At 43.5% G+C, this 23,393-nt stretch overlaps 1 long non-coding RNA gene across 1 annotated transcript; it reads right to left on the bottom strand.

Annotated features, from left to right (window-relative positions):
* Positions 1 to 472: 472 nt before the first annotated feature.
* Positions 473 to 17,964, bottom strand: LOC122540008 (uncharacterized). Its single transcript, XR_006309229.2, has 3 exons — positions 17,826 to 17,964; positions 12,798 to 12,881; positions 473 to 1,105 (listed from the first exon to the last, which is right to left on the bottom strand). It is a non-coding gene; the product is annotated as an uncharacterized LOC122540008 (long non-coding RNA).
* Between the last annotated feature and the right edge of the window lie 5,429 nt (positions 17,965 to 23,393).

The raw sequence follows: 23,393 nt of genomic DNA, 5'->3' as shown, positions 1-23,393 counted from the left end.
GCTTAAGCTAGGACAAATGTTCGGCACAACATCATGGGCCGAAGGGCCTGTTCTGTGCTGTAGTGTTCTATGTTCTAATTCTTTGAAGTTTGCATCACATGTAGGGTGGTTAAGAAGGCATTTAGCATACTTGTACTTCATCGCTCAGAATGAACCGTGTGTGGAATGAACTTTCAGAGGAAGTGATGGATTTACAGAGTTACAACATTTAAAAGATATTTGGATAAATACATGAATAAGAAATGTTTGGAGGGAGATGGGCCAAATGCAGGCAGGTGGGATTAATTTAAAAATCACACACCACCAGGTTATAGTCCACCAGGTTTAATTGGAAGCACTAGCTTTCGGAGCAACGCTCCTTCATCAGGTGGTTGTCGACCTGATGAAGGAGCGTCGCTCCGAAAGCTAGTGCTTCCAATTAAACCTGTTGGACTATAACCTGGTGGTGTGTGATTTTTAACTTTGTATACCCCAGTCCAACACCGGCATCTCCAAATCGGGATTAATGTAGTTTGGGATTATGGTCAGCATGGACTGGTTGGACTGAAGGGTCTGTTTCCTTGCCGTATGACCGTATGACTCTATGATCAACTTGATCTCCCCCCACATTTTTTTTGTTCTTTCTCTCTCCATACTTCAACCAAACAGACAGACTCTGCTCATTGGATGAAATACTCATGAACAAGACAACTTGGTCCCTTTAAATTATTCATTCATAGGATATTGACATTGCTGGCTAGGCCAGCATTTATTGGCTATCCCTAATTGCCTTTAGAAAGTGGTGGTGAATAGCCTTCTTGAACCGCTGTGGTCCTTATACTGCGGATATACCCCTGATCCATTTGAAAGGAAGTTGCAGGATTTTGACCCTGTGACACTAAAGGAATGGTGATCTATTTCCAGGTCAGGATGTTCTGTGACTTGGGGGGGGGGATCCTGCAGGTGACGCTGCTCCCATGTATCTGAAGCACTTGCCCTTCCAGGTGACACAGGCCATAGGTTTGAGTGGTGCTATTGACAGAGGCTTGATGAGTTCCTGCAGTCCAGCTTGTAGATGATATTCAAAAGCCAAAATCATTGAAATATTCATCAGGTCTGGCAGCATCTGTGGAGAGAAATCAGAGTTAACATTGGGGGCAGCACAGTGGCTAGAACTGTAGCCTCACAGTACCAGGGACCTGGGTTCAGTTCCACCCTAGGGTGACTGTCTGTGTGGAGTTCGCATGTTCTCCCTGTGTCTATGTGGGTTTCCTTTGGGTGCTCTGGTTTCCTCCCACAATTCAGACGATGTGTGGGTTAGGTAAATTGGCCATGTTAATTTGCCAAGTCACAGGTAAATGTAGGGGAATGGGTCTGGTTGGCTTACTTTTCAGAGGGCCAGGGTGGACTTGTTGGGCCGAAGGGCCTGTTTCCATACTGTAGGGAATCTAATCTAACCTTTTGGGTCCAGTGACCCTTCTCCAGAACACTGGTCATTGGATGTGAAAAATCAAGTCTGCTTTCTCTCCACGGTCGCTGACTGCGTCTGACTGAGTTTTCTTGGTGATTTGTGTTTTTGTTTATGATTTCCAGCAACTGCAGCTATTTCAGTGTCTTTTTTTTGTAGTTGGTACATACTATCACCACTATGCAATGGTGCTGAAGGGAGTGAACAATATAGATTTTGAAAAGAGTGTCAATCAACTTTTGCAGGATGATGTTGGGCTTCTAGAGTGTTGTTTGAGGTGCACTCTTCTAAGCATTCACTTATACTGATGACTTGCATCTTGGAGATTGGTATAAAGGGGCTGAGTTACTTGCTATGGAGTTCTTAACATTTAAACGAGAAAGGATGCAGAAAAGATTTACAAGGTTGTTGTCGGGGTTAGAGGCTTTGAGCTCTCAGGAGAGGCTAAATAGCACGGGGCTATTTTCTCTAGGGCCTCACAGGCTGAGGGTTAACCTTACAGAGGTTTATAAAATCATGAGGGGCATTGATAAGGTGAGTAGCCAAGGTCTTTTTCCCAGGGTCGTGGAGTCCAGAACTAGAGGGCATAGGTTTAAAGTGAGGGGGAAAAATATAAAATGGATCTAAAGGGCGAAGTTTCCACGCAGAGGGTGGTACGGGTATGGAATGAACTGCCAGAGGAAGTGGTGGAGGCTGGTACAATTACAACATTTAAGCCAGTGTGCTTTCAATTAAACCTGTTGGACTATAACCTGGTGTTGTGTGATTTTTAACATTAAACCTTGCTAACCACTCTACCAGGAACCTTGTCAAATGCCTTATTGAAGCCCATATACACATCCACCGCTCTGCACTCATCAATCCTCTTTGTTACTTCTTCAAAAAACTCAATCAAGTTAATGAGACATGATTTGCCACGTACAAAGCCATGTTGACTATCCCTAATCAGTCCTTGCCTTTCCAAATACATGTAAATCCTGTCCCTCAGGATTCCCTCCAAAAACTTGCCTGCTACTGATAGGCTCACCGGCTATAGCTCCCTGGCTTTTCCTTACCACCTTTCTTAAGTAGTGGCACCACGTTAGCCAACCTCCAGTCTTCCAGCATATCACTTGTGACTATTGACGGTGAGAGGGGAAAATTTTGAAAGGGACCTAAGGGGCAATGTTTACATGCAGAGGGTGATGCATGTACGGAATGTGCTGCCAGAGGAAGTGGTGGAGGCTTGTACAATTACAATGTTTAAAAGGCATCTGGATGGGTATATGAATAGGAAGCGTTTAGAGGGGTATGGGCCAAGTGCTAGCAAATGGGACTAGATTAGGCTAGGATATCTGGTCAGCATGGACAAGTTGGACCAAAGTGCCTTTTTCTGTCCTGTATATCTCTGTGACTCTATCGCTGCCAACAATCACAACCATATTCCTCTGTGCTATGAATGCAATCAATTGTCCCCTATTACCATTGGTTCCAGTTGTGTTGGATCTCTATGATGACATACAAATACAGCTTTGATGTCAAGTGTTCACACTCTCGCCTCACCTCTGGGGTTCAGCTCTTTGGTCCATGTTTATATCAAGGCTGTAAAGAGGTCAGGAGCTGAGTGATCCTGGAAGAACAAAACTAAACATCAGTGAGCAGCTTATTCCTTTGTGCCATTTGGTAGTACTGCGGATGATCCCTTCATCACTTCACTATTGATCGAGAGTCAACTGATGGGCAGTCATTGGCTGGTTTGGATTTCTTCTACTTTCAATGCATAGGACATATCTGGGCAGTTTTCCAAATTGTCATGGAGATGCTAGTGTTGTAACTGCACTGGAACAGCTTGCTGGAGGTGCAGTTAGTTCTGCATCACATTCTCTGACACTGTTGCCAATACCTTCCATTTGTTTCTTAATTTCCCGTGAAATTAATCAAATTGGTTGAAGACTGGCATCTCTAATTCTGGGGACCTTGGCACTTCTGATGATGATGAATTGAGCCTTGTCTTTTGCACTGATGTCCCATCATTGAGGATGCATATATTTTTAAAGCTTGTCAGTTGCATGCTGCTTCTGTTGTTTGCATGCAAGTAGTCCTGTGTTGTAGTATCACGTGCTGACACCTCTTTTGTAAAATTGTCTGGTTCTACTCCGTGCATCCACTCTTGCACTCTTCATCGAACTAGGGTTGATCTCGTGGTGTAATGGTAATGGGAAATGCTAGTCTGTGAGGTTACAGATTGTGGTTGAATACAATTCTGCTGCTGCTGATGACCCATAGCACCTTGTGGATGGTCAGCGTAGAGTTGCTGAACCTACTCATTTAGTCCCATTTAGCACGGTGGATGTGCCACACGATACAATGGAGGATATCCACAGTGTGAAAACAGGAATTTGTCTGCGCCATGTTTATCGCAATGATCACTCCTGCACAAGTCTACTCATCCTAATTCCAACCCAGATTGGGAGAAAGTGAGGATTGCAGATGCTGGAGATCAGAGTCAAAAAGGTGTGGTACTGGAAAAGCACAGCCATTCAGGCAGCATCCGAGGAGCAGGAGAGTCGATGTTTCGAGCATAAGCTTTATTCAGGAATGTGGCGGTGCCCAAGGGGGCTGAGAGATAAATTGGAGGGAGGTGGGGCCTGCGGGAAGGTAGCGCCTAATGCAATTGGTAGATGAAGATGAGGAGTGTTGGTGATAGATTGGAGCGGAGGGTGGAGCAGACAGGTGGGAAAGATGATGAAGAGATAGGACAGTTCAAGAGGGTAATGCTGAGTTGAAAGGTTGGATCTGGGATAAGATGGGAGGAGGGGAGATGAGGAAACTGGTGAAATTGACATTGATGCTGTGTGGTTGGAGGGACCCAAGGTGGAAGATGAGGTGTTCTTCCTCCAGGCATCAGATGGATAGGATTTGGCGGTGGAGGAGGCCCAGGACTTGCACGTCCTTGGCGGGGTGGGAGGGGGAGTCACCCACCTATCACTTTTTCCAGTTACCTTCATCCCAGCCCCACCCCCTCCCATTTATCTCTCAGTCCTCTTGCCCCCAACCCCTCCCAACATTTCTGATGAAGGGCTTATGCTTAAAACATCGACCCTCCTGTTCCTCAGATGCTGCCTGATATGGTGCGTTTATCCAGCGCCACACTTTTTGACTCCAACTCACACTTATCTATTATCACATCGGTCATGTATTTTCCTGCACATTAATTATTCTCAGTGGATGCTTGAAACCTTGTTATGGTCCCCAAGTTGGGAACCTTTGATCTAGCCCATTGCCATGGTGTTATACCAAGGCGTTGCTGTTGGTGCTGTCATTTGAATGGCTGCTCCAGCTACTGTAGAAATTCTAAAGCATGTTTTAAAGAAGAACAGAGTGCCCCCCAGTGATTCTCAGAATTTGTCTTCCTGCTTCAGCATCATTTCAAGTTGATGTTCTGGGCATTCATTCGTTCATTTTATGCTTGATAAGACCTTGCTGTTTGCAAATTGGCTCCAGCATTCACATCACCATCAAAGCTAAAACAAACAGAGGGGATGAGGATCTGAATTTATTCTGAAGCAAAGCAAAGTTTGACATCCTCCTTTCAAGATTCGCAAACTGCTTCACTTCTGTTGCCAGATATTGGACTTTAGCTCCATTTACCTGATAACTGCATCATGCATGGGCAGTTCTGGTATAAGTACACCTCTGATTGGATTATTCCATGTGGGAGTGATATAACTGACCTGCACAAGTCAACACGACTTGCCTTCTATTAAAGATCAGAAAAATCTGACCAATGAGAAGTTAGTTGAAACTTTATTGCTGGAACAGCACAGCAGGTCAGGCAGCATCCAGGGAACAGGAGATTCGACGTTTCGGGCACAGGCCCTTCTTCAGAAGGGCCTGTGCCCGAAACGTCGAATCTCCTGTTCCCTGGATGCTGCCTGACCTGCTGTGCTGTTCCAGCAATAAAGTTTCAACTTTGATCTCCAGCATCTGCAGACCTCACTTTCTCCTCCAATGAGAAGTTAGACCATTCGCAATCAAAGGGAAGAAATCTTGTCTGTTTGCATGAGATTGGATTTCTTATTTGAGTAACTGCATTGCATTAAATTTAGCCAAACTTTCTTAGAACTAAAAGCAAATTGCCTGTGCAGGCTGTAGAAATGTTTGGGTAATCCTTTTTAGAGAAAACAACAAAAGTTAGAGATGCAAAGTGTCTGCCTGAAATAGAGTGAATATCTGAACCGGGAAGATTCTACAATCAGATTAAAGTGACTGCAGAGAGCTTACAATGAGGCTCCAGCCGGGGTTTGGCAAGAACAGAACAAGGCTCTGAACTGCAGGCTCTGAAGTCCGTTCTCGCACTTGAAGAATGTATTCCAGAACACTAAATGAGCCAAGACCTTCAGGACAGGCGGGAGGTACAGGAGATCAATGGAACATTTGGAAAAGAATGGTTTGAGGCAGAATTGAGTTTGTGAACAGGAGAAACCCCCCTGTTGTGAAACATATGATGAACTGATCAATGCTTAGCAAGTATCAAACTCGTCTTCTGGTGTTTTTCAATTCTGGTAAGTGCAATCACCACATTTTCCTTTACATTTTGATGGGGCTGATCTAGAGAAAGCATCACCCTAAAATACGTCTTCTGTGCTGAGCAGCTAATAAAGATTCACAACTTACATCCATAATTATTTTCCATATTTAACTAAATTATTTTAATTCAATAGCATAATTTCTGATTGGGCTATTTGGTTTCTGAATGTATGGATCATTGTGTGGGTTATTGGTTGTGTTTGCTATCTTCTGTGACAGGAAATTGGAGCCAGGACAAGCAGAGATGAGTCAGTGTGACCATCTCACAGTTAGTGCAGAGATTAAGTCCCGTCTTCATATTGAGGATACCCTGCATTGTTGTCATAGCGTCATACAACACGGAAACAGACCCTTTGGTCCAACTTGACTGTGCCAACTAAGTTTCCCAAACTAAACTCTAGCTGGGACCTACCTGCACTTAGTCCATTTCCCTCTAAACCTTTCCTATTAATGTACTTGTTTCAGTGTCTTTTAAATGTTGTAATTGTACCTGCATCTACCACTTCCTCTGGCAGTTCATTCCACATACAGGCTACCCACTGTGTGGAAATGTTGTCCCTTAAATCCTTGTTCTCTCACCTTAAAAATATGCTCTCTAGTTTTGAACTCCCCCATCCTAGGGAAAAGGCGTTTGCTATTCACCTTATCTATGCCCCTTATGATTTTATAAACCTCTATAAGGTGACCCCTCGGCTTTATACGGTCCAGTGAAAAACGTTTTACCCTATCCAGCCTCTCCTTATAACTAAAACTCCTATTCCCGGCAACATTTTGGTAAATCTTTTCTGAAGCTTCTCCAATTTAATAATATGTTCCTATAACAAGGCAACCAGAACAGCACACAGTACTCCAAAAGTGACCTCACCAAAGTCCTGTACAACCTCAATGTGACATCCTGGCTCCTATAGTCAATGGTGTGAGCAATGAAAAGAAACATTTCTTAACCACCTTTCTGCCTGGTGACGCAACTTTCAAAGCACTATCTATCTGAAGCCCTTGTTCTCTCTGCTCCATAACACTACCCATGGCCCTATCATGAACTGGATAGGTCCTGCCCTTGATCATTAATGCAACACCTCACATTCATCCAAATTAAACTTCATCTGCCACTCCTCAGCCAATTGGCCCAATTGATCACGATCCCTTTGTAATCTTAGATGACCTTCCTTATTATCATGCTAAATGGAACTCATTTCAAGCAGACCCACCAAATCTAAATGAAAAAAAAAACAGAAATTGCTAAAAAAAAACTCAGCAGGTCTGGCAACATCTCTGGAGAGAAAGCAGAGTTAATGTTTCGGGTCCAGCGACCCTTCTTAAGAACTGTTCTTTACCCCTTTGTTTCTTTGAGGGACAATTGCATCAATAATGTGCCTGCAGAGTTCAGGTTCACATCACTTACATCATATCACGGTGCATGTGAAATACAGCAGAAAGAAAGCATGTGGGGTGCACATTCTGATTGTAAACAATGTTAGCCATGTCATTGGTCTTTGAAAATTGGGAAGTAGAAGAGATTACACACGACCTTAAATGTAGTACCCAATACAAAGCTATACAAGATTTGCTAGGGTGCACAGTAGAATGAAACAATTCTTTCTCCAGAGAATCACAGAGCCATACGATACAGAAACCTAGCCAGTTCATGTCGACCATAATCCCAAACTGAACTAGTCCCATCTGCCTGTGCTTGGCCCATATCCCGCCAAACACTTCTTCTTCATGTGCTTATCCAAATGTCTGTTGAACCTTGTAGCCATACGCCACAGCCACCGCTTCCTCAGGAAGTTCATTCCACACAAAAACTTGTCTCTGTGTAGATCAATTGATCCTCAAGTCTTTTTAAATCTTTTTCCTCTCAACTTAAAAATATGCCCCTTAATCTTGAAAGCCCCCACCCTTGGGAAAAGACACCTACTGTTCACCTTATCTACGCCCCTCGTGATTTTATAAACCTCTATAAGTATTACAACATGGCAGTGAACCCCTCTGCTAATTAAACCAAACACACAGAAAAGCTCACATCGCCTCGTAATTTGTTAAAGTATGAGTGACAGAGAATTCCACAAATTCCACTATTAAAGAAAATTATCAATTTTATTCTTTAACTCTAAAAGTGAACATGAACAACAACTATACATAACTCGAAGCCTGTTGTCTGTTACAATTCTACAACAATACATTGATCCAATAAAAGCCCCTATTAAAATTACATTAACTTAATTTTCCAAACCAGATGGCCACTGTTGTCATCAGTGTCTGACTTCTTTCAGCTAAAGATCTCCCTGGGTCATCTTCAATCTTTTGTTGCAAAGATGTTTCATATGAAAAAGGTACCTTGGATACAGTGTTTTGAACAGCAGACTCTCTCTAGATGGCAGTTTGTCACTCTCTCTCTCTAACTTTCAAAATGTCTGTTTTTTTATACCCCAAACATTGGATCATCTCATTGGTTTGATGTTGTCAAAACAGTAAAATTCAAATTCAATTGGGTTTAGTATCCTGGGGCATAATTTAAACTGGTCAAATTCAAACTGTTGTGAACATAGCAGCCAAATGTTACATATTTTCAATTTTCCTGCACACTCTGAAACTGCTAGTGAGTCACATGACAGGTCTGCAAGCTCACAGTGCAAAACAGCCTTCACTCTCTCTTAAAGGTAAAGTATACACCTTCAAATTGATAACAATAAGGTCACCCCTCAGCCTCCTTTGCTTCAGTGAAAAGAGTCCCAGCCTATCCTGATGAAGTTTGAGAACCACAAAAAAAATCACTTATGATGGTGTATTGGGAATTCAAGGGTTAAAGATCCCCTATTAAAGTGATTCACTGCAGGTTCGATTGCGTACTTGTCCTATGACAGAGTGAGACTGGAAATCACAGTGGAGGGTCTGGTTGCTATCTCTAATCTGCCAAAATGGTCTGGAGCCATACATGTGGATTTTATTTCCATCCCCAGGCAAAGGTGTTTGTTCTCCCCAGACAAGACAGATAGCCTTGTTAACTGTCTTATTAACTGTCTCCTGTCTCTATTAACATACTTCCTTATCCACTAACAAGGGCATATGAAGACCACCAATGGGAACAAAACAAAAACTCTATTATGTAAATCCCTTCCCCATTAACATACAATTGTGAATAATACAATAACCAGCTCCTGCAAACCATTCGTTATTTGTCACAGGAAGTCAGCAATTACCAGGCATTGTAAGATCGTGAAATACCTGTCTTAAACAACATAGTAGCAATCAGCCATGTGACTTTAAGACTTCTGTATTAGTCACACCCAAAGAAGGTATAAAATAAACTGCTTACATGGAAAGTTCAGAGATTCATTGAGGGGTGCCATCACAAGAAGGATATGAAACTCATTTGTTGTCACCCAGAATCTCTCACCCGCTATCCAGAAATAAAGCATCTACTTTCAAACTGAAATTTGTGTCGTCCGGAGTTGAGAATCAAACTTCCACACTTGGTGCCATGATTCCGACCTCAACATGGGAATGTCTCACTGGGTTGAGTAAGTGGCACAAAAGTCTGAATTGAACAGGACAGAGTGATAAGGGTGACCCAGAGTATCTTACCCCAGACTGCTCCTTGTGTTCAGCCAGACAATCTGTCCCTCACCCCATGGAACTGGTACCTTGAAGACATCGAACGAATCACCTGAACCCAGCCTGTAAGGTAGGAACGTTCTGTGCGATTGCTGTAAATTGCTGCGGGGAGACATTGGCTACTCTGTAATGTTCCTGTAGTAAAAGGCATGACTGGGGACCCCGATTCAGTTTAGAAAGCTGCCTCTTTCGGATATGGCCGGTGGAAATTTATATATACAGAGGAACCTCAATTATCCGAACGAGAAGGGCGGGCACTATTTTGTTCGGATAATTGATTATTCAGTTCACTGATTTCCTCTGGGGCTTGAAGTTTTCTGTGAGGTCTGCTCCCCGTTCAGGAGATTAGGCAGCAGCACACCGCACGCGAGCCCCCGCCCCCTTGCCAACTGTACACCAACAGTAAGACTGCTGCTGCCTTTGTGGGGTAAGTCTCCAAATAGCACACAGACACACAACTTCTTACTGCAACTTTTTGACAGATTCCACCTCTACCCTATACAGGACAATGTGGAGAGATTATCTGGGGGGGGGGGGGGGGGGGGTTAGGGTACACCCCTGTGTAGAACTCCAGGGAACATGTGGGGAGGGAGAGAGAGGACAGGGGGGGTCAGTCATTTGGAGACGGTACCTGGACTATTCAGGATTGTTCTCGGCAGCATTTCAGTGAGCCGAGTTTGTTTTTAATCATTGTAATCAAAAGACGAGCTCAGGATTGAAACAGCTCTTTGACGTAATGCTTTGATGTGGATGTGGTGTATATGGACTTCAGCAAGCCATTTGATAAGGTTCCTCATGGTAGGCTCATTCAGAAGGTCAGGAGAAATGGGATTCAGGGGAACATAGCTGTCTGGATACAGAATTGGCTGGCCAACAGAAGACAGCGAGTGGTAGTAGAAGGAAAATATTCTGCCTGGAAGTCTGTGGTGAGTGGTGTTCCACAAGGCTCTGTCCTTGGGCCTCTATTGTTTGTAATTTTTATTAATGACTTGGATGAGGGGATTGAAGGATGGGTCAGCAAGTTTGCAGATGACACAAAGGTTGGAGGTGTTGTTGACAGTATAGAGGACTGTTGTAGGCTGCAGCGGGACATTGACAGGGTGCAGAGATGGGATGAGAGGTGTCAGATGGAGTTCAACCTGGATAAATGCGAGGTAATGCATTTTGGAAGGTTGAATTTGAAAGCACAGGATTAAGGATAGGATTCTTGGCAGTGTGGAGGAACAAGAGGGATCTTGGGGTGCAGGTACATAGATCCCTTAAAATGGCCATCCAAGTGGACAGGGTTGTTAAGAAAGCATATGGTGTTATGGCTTTCATTAACAGGGGGATTGAGTTTAAGAGTCATGAGATCTTGTTACAGCTCTGTAAAACTTTGGTTAGACCGTGCTTGGAATACTGCGTCCAGTTCTGGTCGCCCTATTATAAGAAAGATGTGGATGCTTTGGAGAGGGTTCAGAGGAGGTTTACCAGGATGCTGCCTGGACTGGAGGGCTTATCTTATAAGGAGAGGTTGACTGAGCTCGGACTTTTTTCATTGGAGAAAAGGAGGAGGAGAGGGGACCTAATTGAGGTATACAAGATAACGAGAGACATAGATAGAGTCGATAGCCAGAGACTATTTCCCAGGGCAGAAATGACTAACACGAGGGGTTATAGATTTAAGCTGGTTGGAGGAAAGTATAGAGGGGATGTCAGAGGCAGGTTCTTTACACAGAGAGTTGTAAGAGCATGGAATGCGTTGCCAGCAGCAATTGTGGAGGCAGGGTCATTGGGGACATTTAAGAGACTCCTGGACATGCATATGGTCACAGAAATTTGAGGGTGTATACATGAGGATCAGTGGTCGGCATAACATTGTGGGCTGAAGGGCTTGTTCTGTGCTGTACTGTTCTATGTTCTCTATGTTCTTCTATCGGGACCTTGAGATCACCTTCGGATAATCCGATATTCGGATAATTGATATTCAGGTAATCGAGGTTCCTCGGTAATAAGGAAAGAGGGCAGGCTCAGTAAATTTCTCACCCCACGATGTTGATATGGCTGGTGGAAATTGTTTATAGCAGAGCAAGGAGTCATAAGGTAAAATGGAACAGTCCCTCTTTGTGGTTGAGAAGGGGGACAATCTTTGAGAAAATACCTGATCAGGAAAATGGTTATAGGGTTGTAGGCCCCTCTGAGAGATCAGTCAGTTTGGGAAATTATTGTATACAAATGAAAGGATGTTGAGTTTGAATTTTTGAATGATTGCGATGGTATGTGTGGTGAAAGCTTTCATTTGAATGGTGCATTGATTCCAAAACTGTGACATGGCACTTTTAGTTGCAATCGCATTGGAATAGTTGACCAGGGTGCCAGTGTTTGGTCTTGTCTGTGTGGGCTTTGTGTTGTTTGTTCTTTGTCTCTTGTTTGTTTGCTTACAGTACGATGGGCTGAACTCTAAAATGCCAAAGAAAGGCTGCCCCCCGGGGAGAAGTAAGTCTTGTCTCACTGAGAAGGCCGGCCAAGCATTGGTCTGCCGTCTCCACGACGGGCACTGAAGCACCCCATTGCAAGAGTAAGGTGGGGGGAGAGGAAATATAGAGGGTGGGCGCAGAAAGCCTTTGTGGGATAGGATTCATGTGACCCAATGCCTGGGTGTGTTTGGGAAGGTGGCTGTGGGCCATCAGTCTCCTAAAATCAAAGAGATCGCAGACAGCATGCCGAAGGCTCTTTCGGGAGGCTTTCCCACCTCCCCGTCACCCTATTCCCCTCAGTACCCTCAAAGTTACCATCAGTGCTGAGCAATCTGACCCACAGGTGGGTGAGGTCGCTGCATTGGTCACTCCTGGCCATGCTGGAGGAGGCTGTTACAATTCTCAATACTGGGCTACAAGTTACTCATGTCAGTCCTCAACAGGGTCCTAGTGTCCAGACAGAAAGTGCTGGTGATTTGTGAAGCTTATCTGCTCATTTCTTAAAAAAAAAATCTAAACCTAACATTGAGGAAAATCACCTCAGATTTTAACATTTGTTCATTAAGTACAGGAATTACAGTGAACTTTAGATAATTTAATTGAAACATTGTAAAACAGAGCATAAAGCTGGATCTGGAGATACCAAACCAACAATATTGTTTTTAGAAAATGATACTGGCTGAATTAAATATTTTTTTGGACTCATTTACCTCCACTTAATTTGAAGACTGCTGCATCTCCTCTGTGAGTGTGGAGTGCCATTCATAGCTTTTTCTGTGTCAGTTCAACATTATCTTGCAAAAAAAAATCATGTAACAAAGGTTAATATACTGTTGTAAATATCTGTGTCTTTTGGTTAGTCATTATTTGTGCATACGAAGCATCTTGACAAAACTTTTATTAATGCTGCCACAGTCATTTCACAGCCTATAACATTATAAATGAGCAATGACTGATCAGAACAGCTTAAAAAAAACCAAATTGGGGATTTAAATTGAAAGAGTAGAACCAGGTAATTATAATGGGAGTTCAGAGCTGAAAACCATGCCACATTTTAAATTATAGCATTGGATTTTGATTAAATGAATTTCCAATTTATATGAAAGCTCTTTTAAAAACTCCTACTCGACAGGAAAAGACTTGTGATTTGGTCAGCTAAGTGATATATGCATGCAATAGAATAATCCTGGTACAATTTCATATATACAACACTAAGCAGATTTGAATAATTTCTGTGACTTTGAAATTTGTTTATTCCTCTTACTTCAGTGCGATGTCTAGTCACTTGTTCAGTTTCCATCAATCATTAAACATGCTTATTACTCAATTTTTAAAACAAGTTGTACTAATCCTGATGTGCGTTATCATAGTTAATTAATTTATTATTTGGCAAGGCTTTCTACATTGTCAGTGATCTGTGTCATTTGCCTCATGTTTACTTTAAAGCACAGCTGCATTGATTAATGTTCAATTGGTGAAGAAGTTATGGCAAGATGATGAAAGATTAGAGGTATCATAGCAAGTGAGGAACCGTCCAGGGAAAGTGAGACTTTCTGTGTTCCTCATGCAAAGCACTGCCACTGAAACAAGGGGCTGAATAACCTTCTTTGCTGTAGCCACTTTTATTTTTACTCAATAATTGGTTTGGATTTTTTACACTACTACATCTGGACAGTACAGAGGCAGTACTTCTGTTATATGTTGAAATTGGATGTATTAATGACATGTTAAAAAAAAGGCACAGGTGAAACAGCACAGCAGTTCAGGCAGCATCCGAGGAGCAGTAAAATCGACGTTTCGGGCAAAAGCCCTTCACCAGCAATACAGGCAGAGTGCCTGAAGGATGGAGAGATAAATGAGAGGAGGGTGGGGGTGGGAGAGATAAATGAGAGGAGGGTGGGGGTGGGAGAAAGTAGCACCCACCCCCACCCTCCTCTCATTTATCTCTCCACCCTTCAGGCACTGTGCCTGTATTCCTGATGAAGGGCTTTTGTCCGAAACGTCGATTTTACTGCTCCTCGGATGCTGCCTGAACTGCTGTGCTCTTCCAGCACCACTACTCCAGAATCTGGTTTCCAACATCTGCAGTCATTGTTTTTACCACAGGAGAAACAGCATAAAGAGGCTAAGGCTGAGAAAGATAAACAAGTGGGGCGATAGCAACAAAGCTGTAGAGAGAACCTAAGTACTTCTCAGGATCCCCAGCTCAGGTCTGGCATACCAACTCTGTTTGAGGAGGAAGGGAGTGATACTGAGGAAGAGGGGGAATGGGGATATTATCCTAGTGCGCTGGTGCTTCCTTTAAGCCACCTATGACTCCGTCCTTGCTGCTGTCCCAAGAACACCTGTGTAGCTGATCAGATCAAGATGCCCTCCAGGAAAGCAGCGGCACCCTGTTACCCTTGCACTGGAGTTCACCATCTCCATGTTACCCCGCCCATCCCAAAACTATGCTCCTGAACTCCAAGGCAGATGAGGAAGATGAGCCACCAATTATTGGGGTTTATGTCCCCAAGAAACTCCAAAAGATGATCGTGAGAACGAATCAGGCTCCGGATCATTAAAGATAGACCTGCCCAATTCACTCAATATGTCCCGGCACACAATTCAAATGGACAATGCAACACCCCTGCATCTGTTTGCCCTCTGTTGTATGATCTTGTCATGAGAAGAAGTTACTAAGTGGCAGGAACAAATGGGCGAGGGTGACGGAGAGGGACCAGTCTACACTTCTGATGATTTAAACGACAGATTCAAAGAGGACACCTCGAGTGTCACAGACATGACACGCACATATAACATGGATTGGTCTGAGAACACAGATGAGGAGAGCCCTTATTTATTCCTGGGATGGCCAGAATGACCCCAGGTCATGCTCTAAAGGTCATACGAAAACTGAGTTTGTTCAGCTGCCCCACAATCACAACGCATCTTCAGCCAGTACTGATGAATTTCACTGGGACTGGGATACCCCAGAAGTGCCACTTGAACATGTGGACTTCAGTTTTTATATGGACAACAGCTCCTTTGTTTCACCCACAGGTCAGCGGCATTCTGGACACACGATTGCCACTGCTTCAGAAATAAGTGAGCACGCAACGTTTGAAAGTCCACTGTCAGCATAGAAGGCTGAATTGTTTGCCCTCACTCGAGCTTACGTTTTGGTGGAAGGGAAATCAGCCAATATTTATACGGACTCTCTATGCTTTCACCGTTCTCCATGACTATGGCACCTAATGGGAGCATAGGGGATTTTTAACCTCCACAGAGCAACCGATTAATAACGCTGTTTTTGAGCATAATTTCTTGCAGGCTTCACATTTGCTGTACAGCCTAGTGGTGATCAAAATGTTCAGCTCACTATGATGCTGCTGATAGATTCTCCAAGTGCAACTCGCAAGTAGATGCTGCCACCAAGCAGGCAGCCTTACACCCCACTTTCCTGGGTCCCATTGAGCTCACAGCAACACCTAGTTACAAAACTTATGAGGACAGGTGCCAGACCTGGGTGAAATATGTACCTTACAGGGGGACGCCCCTGCAGAGGAACACAGACTATGGTCACAGATGGGGTGCATTCTTGATGTTCATGTGGATGACCCCTGTGGGACAGGTCTTTGTTCCTTCTTTGCTTTTATCAATCTTGGTGGATTATGTACATAAGTGTACACACCTAGGCATGGAGGGAATGGTCAGCACTTCACTACAAACCTGATTTCCAGAAAGTGGCTGAGAAACGAGCCAAAGCATGCTTGATCTGCAAAAAGACAAATGCTGAAAAAGGGATGCCTTGCTGTTCTAGGACTACCCCCTTGCCTGGTGGGCCTTTCAATTGTCTACAACTAGATTCCATAGCGGGACACACCGTTTTCACACCAACCGGATTGAGTCTGGTGGCAGTACCCAGCTGTGAAGTCTCAAAGTCTGTATGAACTGAAGTGTTCGTTCCTTCCACAAAATGCAGCACTTCCCACCGTGGTAAAGCACTCAAACTTGGTCAGAACCCGGATCACAGTCCGCCCCAGAAGTGCACACCGTATGCAGGTCCTCTGGAGACTTGTGGAATGTTTCAGAGAACATCTCTGGGACACGTGCACGAAACAATCCCATCACCCTTTGGCCTACTACTTCAACTCCCCCTCCCACTCTACCAAGGACATGCAAGTCCTGGGCATTCTTCACCACCAAATCCTAGCCACCCGATGCCTGGAGGAAGAACGCCTCATCTTTTGCCTTGGACCCTCCAGCCACACGGAATCAATGTCAATTTCACCAGTTTCCTCATCTCCCTCCCCCCCTACCTGATCCCAGAGCCAACCCTCCAACTCGGTACCACCCTCTTAACCTGCCCTACCTGTCCTTCTGCCTTCCTACCTATCTGTTCCACCCTCCGCTCTGACCTATCCCCATCACGCCCCACCTTCATCTACCTATCGCATTCCCAGCTACCTTCCCCCAGCCCCACCCACTCCCATTTATTTCTCAGCCCCCTTGTGAACCCCCCAGCCCCAACCCATTCCTGATGAAGAGCTCACACTCGAAATGTCGACTCTCCTGCTCCTCGGATGCTGCCTGACCAGCTGTGCTTTTCCAATGCCACATTTTTTACTCTGATCTCCAGCGTCTGCAGTCCTCACTTTCTCCTAACATTTTCTGCATTACTGACATCCAGCGGGGAGATATGTCATTCCTTATGTTTTTCCGCCTTCAATAAGGAGAAAAGGTAAACACAACATCCCACTCTTTCATCAGAGAGTGGTAACTGGTGGTGGATTAACCTTTGGATCACCACACTGTTACTTCAGCCTCAGCTGTTGTGGGAATTGAACCCATGCTGTTGGTATCACTCTACATTGTATACCAACCATCCAGCAAATGGAATTAACCAATCCTTAAATAATGGAGAACCAACCTTCCAATTTGCAAACACCATTCCACAATTTATAGAATTTCAATAGATGGCCACAAATACATTCAAAATCTCTATAGGCACCCCTTCCTTGGTGAAAATATTTATTTTGTTATTTTGGAAAGTTTTTGAAAAAGATGTTTTGCCATTATGTATGTCTTTGGCTGTACTCATAATCAGAACATGCTTTAAGTGAGTGAATGTACAGCATTGTCACAACTGGTCACCCAGCAAGCATCCCCAATTCATTATGATTCTTAACACCTCAATATCATTATACTCCTGGATAAGGAGGGTAGAACCTGCTCCTCTTCTTTATTAAACCGCACTCCCTTTCTTCAGCTGGTCACAACAGTTGTACAGCATGGTGGCTCAGTGGTTAGCATGACTGCCTTACAGCACCAGGGATCTGGGTTTAATTCCACCCTTGGGAGACTGTCTGTGTTTGCATGGTCTGCCTGGGTTTCCTTTGGGTGCTCTGGTTTCCTGCCACTGTCCAAAGATGTGTCGGCTAGTGGGAAATGCAGGAGTGGGATGTTGTCAATCTGGATTCAATGGGGCAAATGGTCCACAGTGTAGGGATTCTATGGATATTAACTCAGCATAAAGGATCTCTACCCCTATCATGTACTTATGTCTTATTAGCTGCCAGTTTAAGCAGGCTTTCCTGGGTTAAAAAGGAAGTGGTCATTAGTCACCAAAATGCAAGGAAAAAAAATGAAATGTGACCCACATACACACAGATTAGAAAGAAACAATGACAGTCTAAAAAAATGCCATAGGAATTTGTCTTTGTCTTGTCTGAGGTGTAGATGATGAAAAGTTTTACCTGTTAAAGTAGTGATTTCAATAGCACTGACCGTGGTAACTGAGCATTTGCCTGAAGGTTCTCAGTCCTGCAGGTTAGTCAGAGGATGTTGCCCAGTTTCCTTTTTGACAGTGGCTTGGTTGACTTGTGATTTACTTCCAGCAATCTGCGAGAGACAGAGAGAGGGACAGAGAGAGAGAAAGAGAGAGATAGAGACATTCTTTATTTTGAACTACAATTGTTACTTAATGGATGTTCTTCAGCTGTAATCTGCTCAGTATACTGCAGCTCAGTAGAATTAGAACATCAGACAAGCACGCAGTGACCCAGTTTGCAGTTAGCTTTTTAATTCATTCTCTTATATGTTCCTGGAAAGGGAAAGCATAAGGTGCCTTCTGCTCAGTACAATTTTCTTTTCCCTCACATCATATCAACAAATCTTGGATATAACTCACAGGAGGTCAGGCAGCATCTGAGGAGCAGGAGAATCAACATTTCGGGTAAAAGTGCTTATGCGCGAAACGTCGATTCTCCTGCTCCTCCAGATGCTGCCTGACCAGCAGTGCTTTTCCAGCACTACTCTCTCGACTCTGATCTCCAGCATCTGCAATCCTCACTTTCTCCTATAGCTCACAAGCGACAGTTTCTGCTGAGGTAGTAATCAACGTCTATTATCTTGGCAATTACAGGAAATGACAGTTCAAGTTCAGTGTTGCATCATTTTGTTTGAAGTGTCTCTATCTCTCTCTGAAGTTCCTTGGCACCCTCCAGTGCAACATTCCACAGTTTCTCTTAGGATTGATTACCATTTTTGGCTGATACATCCCTTCTTTAAAACTTTTCTTAACAAGAAAACCTATGTTATTTAAAAATTCAATATGTCCATGTTAGGGCTGCCCATGACTGGGCAGCACAAAATGGCTGACAGATACCCATGGCTAATGCAGCAGAACATGGCTGGCAGCACTTAGAGAACTTGGGAAATATTTGCTTAATGTAGTCTTCACAAACAGAACGATAGTAGCTCTGTAAACCCAAGGTTACTGAACTGAGATAAAATATGCAGCTATATTTGCTTACGCATAATATGTAGATAAGAACATTTCACACTAATTAGTGAATCTCTCTTGAATTAGTTAATCAATCTGTTACAATACTAAGAATTAAGATCTTTCAAATAATCATAGACATAAATTACAAAGTAGCTACAGATCCACCTATGTCCAAAAATCAATAAAAGCATTAGATGAAAAGATTCAAACCAGTTTCAGGCAGTAGAAGCAGCCCCCATATTATTACGGCGAGATAAGAGTGTCTGGGAAACCTCACGAAAGACCGGGGGATGGACCATAAGCCTGTCCATCTCTTTGTTGTTCAGTGATATGATTAGCTTAATTGGAAATACAGGTAGATTGAAATTACTGAGTGTGGCAGTACTTGCTTTGGGTTAAGAATTAACAACAGTTAAACTGTGTACATGACAGCAAGTAAATTGCTGAGGCAAGCTTTAACTGTGTACGATACTGTACCAGAGAGCCAATGACAAAGGGATAGCTTGGTGTTTCTGACCAATAGTAAGCAAAGGTGGGGGGACGTGTGCATTCTAAGTTTAAACTGTAAACGTTAAGACATTCTGGAACCTTTTGTGTGCCTTGCTGCTCTGGAGAAATTAAGCTGTAAAATCACAATCGAAGTTACCTAAGACTATCCCGTGACTCGGACTCCCACTGGAACATATGAGATCTAACAGTCCATAAATAATTCGGAGCTGTGCTCCATTAGTATGAACTGTATCTGTTTTCATGTTTGTAGACATGAGACAAGGAGATAAATATTATTGTCGTTTTGTAACACATTGTAAAAATTCTAAGATTAATACCAAGTTTAACTAGTTGCATGGAGTTGTTTGGAGGGTTCCTCTTTGTGAGACCTGGCAAGATTTCTTGATACATCTCCAAGCAAATACACCTCAATGATGACCTACACTGTTCCTTTGGCGCATAAATTTTGTCTGATTCTAAACTTGTCTCCCAAACCAACCCACCATTCATCAAAGACTGCTGCCCCCCCCCCCCCCCCCTCTCATTTTTCAAAGGCTGCTATGCACTCAAACAAACATTAGCAATTGGTTACTAGTTTAGGTTAGATTAGATACCTGACAGTATGGAAACAGACCCTTCAGCCCAACAAGTCCACACCGACCCTCCACAGAGTAATCCACCCAGATCCACTTCCCATACTTACCCCTGACTAATGCACCTAACACTATGGGCAATTTAGCATGGTTAATTCACCTGACCTGCACATCTTTGGATTGTGGGAGGAAACTGAAGCACCCGGAGGAAACCCACGCAGACACAGGAAGAATGTGCAAACGCCACACAGCCAGTCGCCTGAGGCGGGAATCGAACCCGGGTCTCTGGCGCTGTGAGGCAGCAGTGCTAACCACTGAGCCGCTGTGGTTTTCACTGCGACATGATGACAAAGCAGCCATAAAGCTACACTCTTCATGACACATGGCTAATACTCCTTCACCCTAGTTGCTGTTTAATCACCAGGCCACACACTTTACCTGTCCTTAGATACATCCTGTCTAAACACCCTCTCTGAGTCCCTGCTAATCTGTCCCCAATGCCCACTGGAGACTGCAGTTTGTCACTGTCCATTTGGGGAACATTACACATTGGCAAGAAATTGAACACATATAAATGACCTTTTAGATACGGCCACCAAAAATAAAATAAAATGAATAGAGACTTCAGTTCACTTCTGTAATGCAAATCTGAATGCTGTTATCATCCGATGACTATCTGACAGCCTATGGTGATCTGGTGCACCCAGCTCTCATCGACTGGAACCAGGTGTCTGTCAGCAACTGTCTCCCCATGTAGCTGAGTTCTATCATCCTCAAAGAGCCTTTTTCCATTCCCGTGATCTTGTCCTCCTGCTTGACAGGCCCATCCTAGTTCCTCTGCATCCAACCCATTGCCTCTCATAGCATTCCAGATGATGTGGTACTCTCTGTCTGGACCAGTCCAAACTGCAGAACCAGAACCTTCCACAGCCTTATTACCCGTTTCACCTTGGCTCTGTTTGCAGTGTGTGACCAACTTTGTTGAAAGTGCTGCACCAGCTGAGTGACCAACATATGACGTCAAAAAGGGAAAGTCGGCGGAGATACAATCCCCCCATCCCATCGCAGATCCACACCCATCATTCAACTTCTCATTGAACTCAGTAGAGTCCATTGTAATATTGACATGACCAATGATTAAATGATGTTCCTCTCCTCCTGCAGCAGACTTGGCAGTTTCATAAGTGATGGGAAAGGTTTGACCAGCGCAGTGGTATGTTATTGCCGCTACCTTAGGCACTATCGAGATGTCAATGCTCAATTTGCAAGCATTAATACCATTTCCTTTGACCAGCATTTGAACTCTATGCATTTTCACTCGAGAAACATTACTCAGACTTTCATGTCAGGTAATCTTGGTATTTGCTCAATACTTTTGGTAAAATAGGATGCTGCATTAATCAGATAAGATATGTAGTTAATATATTTAACAAGCAATTATTACACTTTAATGGGTATGTTTTTGCTGCCTAGCAAGCCTGGCTGATACATAAATGAAGCAATGAGTTGTTCCTGATGTTAAGATAGGCCTCACTCGAATTCTCAATGCGATTCTATCACAAATTGTGCTACAGCCTATTTCATTCCGGCCCCAGGAAGGTGATGGGCACTCCATTCCAAACTACCTTCACCATTTCACTGGCCATTCCAATGGTTTCCCCTTCCCCTAACCCATTGGCTGCCCCCAACCTTGCAACCTAACCCTAGAGGGATATCAAAGTCCTGTCTCTATGTTATTCTCTAAACTTTGTGCAGTACCAATATCTGAGCCGGTATATGTATGAGATCACATGACAGTGCCCTGTTCTTTATCAACTTCATGCTCTCCCACCAATACTTAACCAGGTGTCAATTCTTGGGTATGTGAAAGGAGGAGTAGTAAGGGAAGAGGGGAATACACAGGGACTATTTAAAGATGCTTACCTCATCTGCAGTTTGTATTCAAGTCATTGTGAGATGAGAGAAGGTGTTCAATGTGAGAAGGTGTGTTAGTTTGGAACGTAGAGCATGGCTCCCATTGTCGTCTCACCAATGTCAGCACCTTATCCTCCAAAAGCGTGAGTTCATGGAAATCTCCACTCCACCTATCTCCCCAACCCCTGTCACTCCACCAGTCTTCGCTGCTGCCCTGGAATATAGTCTTACCCTGGAAGAAAGTGGCCCTGTACTAATGAGTGTGGTGCAAACTGTTTGGGAATCATGGCTATCATTATTGAATGGCTGACAGCATGCACAAGCTGTGGGATGTGGGACTGAGGTGGTGCTCTGAATTTGAAGCATGTGTTTCATGGAGATGGTTGGTAAGTAATTGAAGGGATGCAGTGAATGGAGCAGTATGTTCAGCTAATGACTGTTTGATGTCATAGAGTCATACAGCACAGAAACAGACCCTTCTGTCCAAATCATCTATGCCAACCAAGTTTTCCAAACTGCTCTAGTCCCATTTGTCTGTGTTTGGCTCATATCCCTCTAAACCTTTCCTATTCACGTACCTGTCCAAATGTTTTTTAATTGTTGTGCGTATACCACTGCCTCTAGCATTTCATTCTGCATACATTTCATTCTACATTCTGTGTGAAAAAGTTGCTCCTCAGATCCCTTTTAAATCTTTCTCCTCTGAAGTTAAAATTATAGCCCCCCTGGCATAGGGAAAAGACCTTTGCTATTCACTTTATCTATGCCCCTCATGATTTTATAAACCTCTATAAAGTCACTCCTTAACTTCCTCTGCTCCAGAGAAAATAGTCCCAGCCTCTCTGTGTTTTGTAGCTGACAACTGAGGGAACATCAATTCCTTCTTGGACATCAAGAACTTCAATTGCAATGAACACAGAAATTGCTGGACAAACTTAGTAGGTCTGGCAGAATTTTGTGCTCAGAGAAGCAGCATTAACATTTTGAATGCTGAAAGACTCTTCTTCAAAACTGAATGTCAATAGCTCTTGCTTTATTCAGAAGGGGCTGATGTCGCCATTTTCTTTGTAGTTCCTTCATGTTGCCTTGACTGGAATGTCAATGTAATATTCCCAAACATAAGCGAATGTCCACTGGTTACTTTTGAACAGAAATTGTGGCCAACTGGCATCATGTGACCAAAAGCAGCCATGTTATCAGTCCACAAAAATGTGTCATTTAAAAATAAATAAGTAAGGGAATGTAGTTTTAAATTTAAAAACAAATATCAGGATCTCTCTTTGTTCCTTCTAGATATGACGTATTTTCAATATAAAGGTCACTGGAAAGAGTGTGATCTTGAACAGAGAGTGGAATGGCAATGGGACATGTTATGTTTACTTGTCAAAACCACAGGAAGTGAAGATGAGTCATTGTCTGATGTGTAGCCTATATCAACGAGCACTTTGTCCCTGTCTGTTCTAGCACTGATAGCCAACACACAGTTGTCACAGTGGACAAAATTACAATCCTAAAATGGCTCAGTATCTTAACAGACTGTT

This window comes from Chiloscyllium plagiosum, unplaced genomic scaffold (genome assembly GCF_037043375.1).
Source record: "Chiloscyllium plagiosum isolate Xiang-an unplaced genomic scaffold, Cpla_swu_hap1 HiC_scaffold_32, whole genome shotgun sequence".
Taxonomy (NCBI): domain Eukaryota; kingdom Metazoa; phylum Chordata; class Chondrichthyes; order Orectolobiformes; family Hemiscylliidae; genus Chiloscyllium; species Chiloscyllium plagiosum.
The sequence above is the reverse complement of the archived record's forward strand: the minus strand, read 5'-3'. Positions and strand labels throughout refer to the sequence as shown.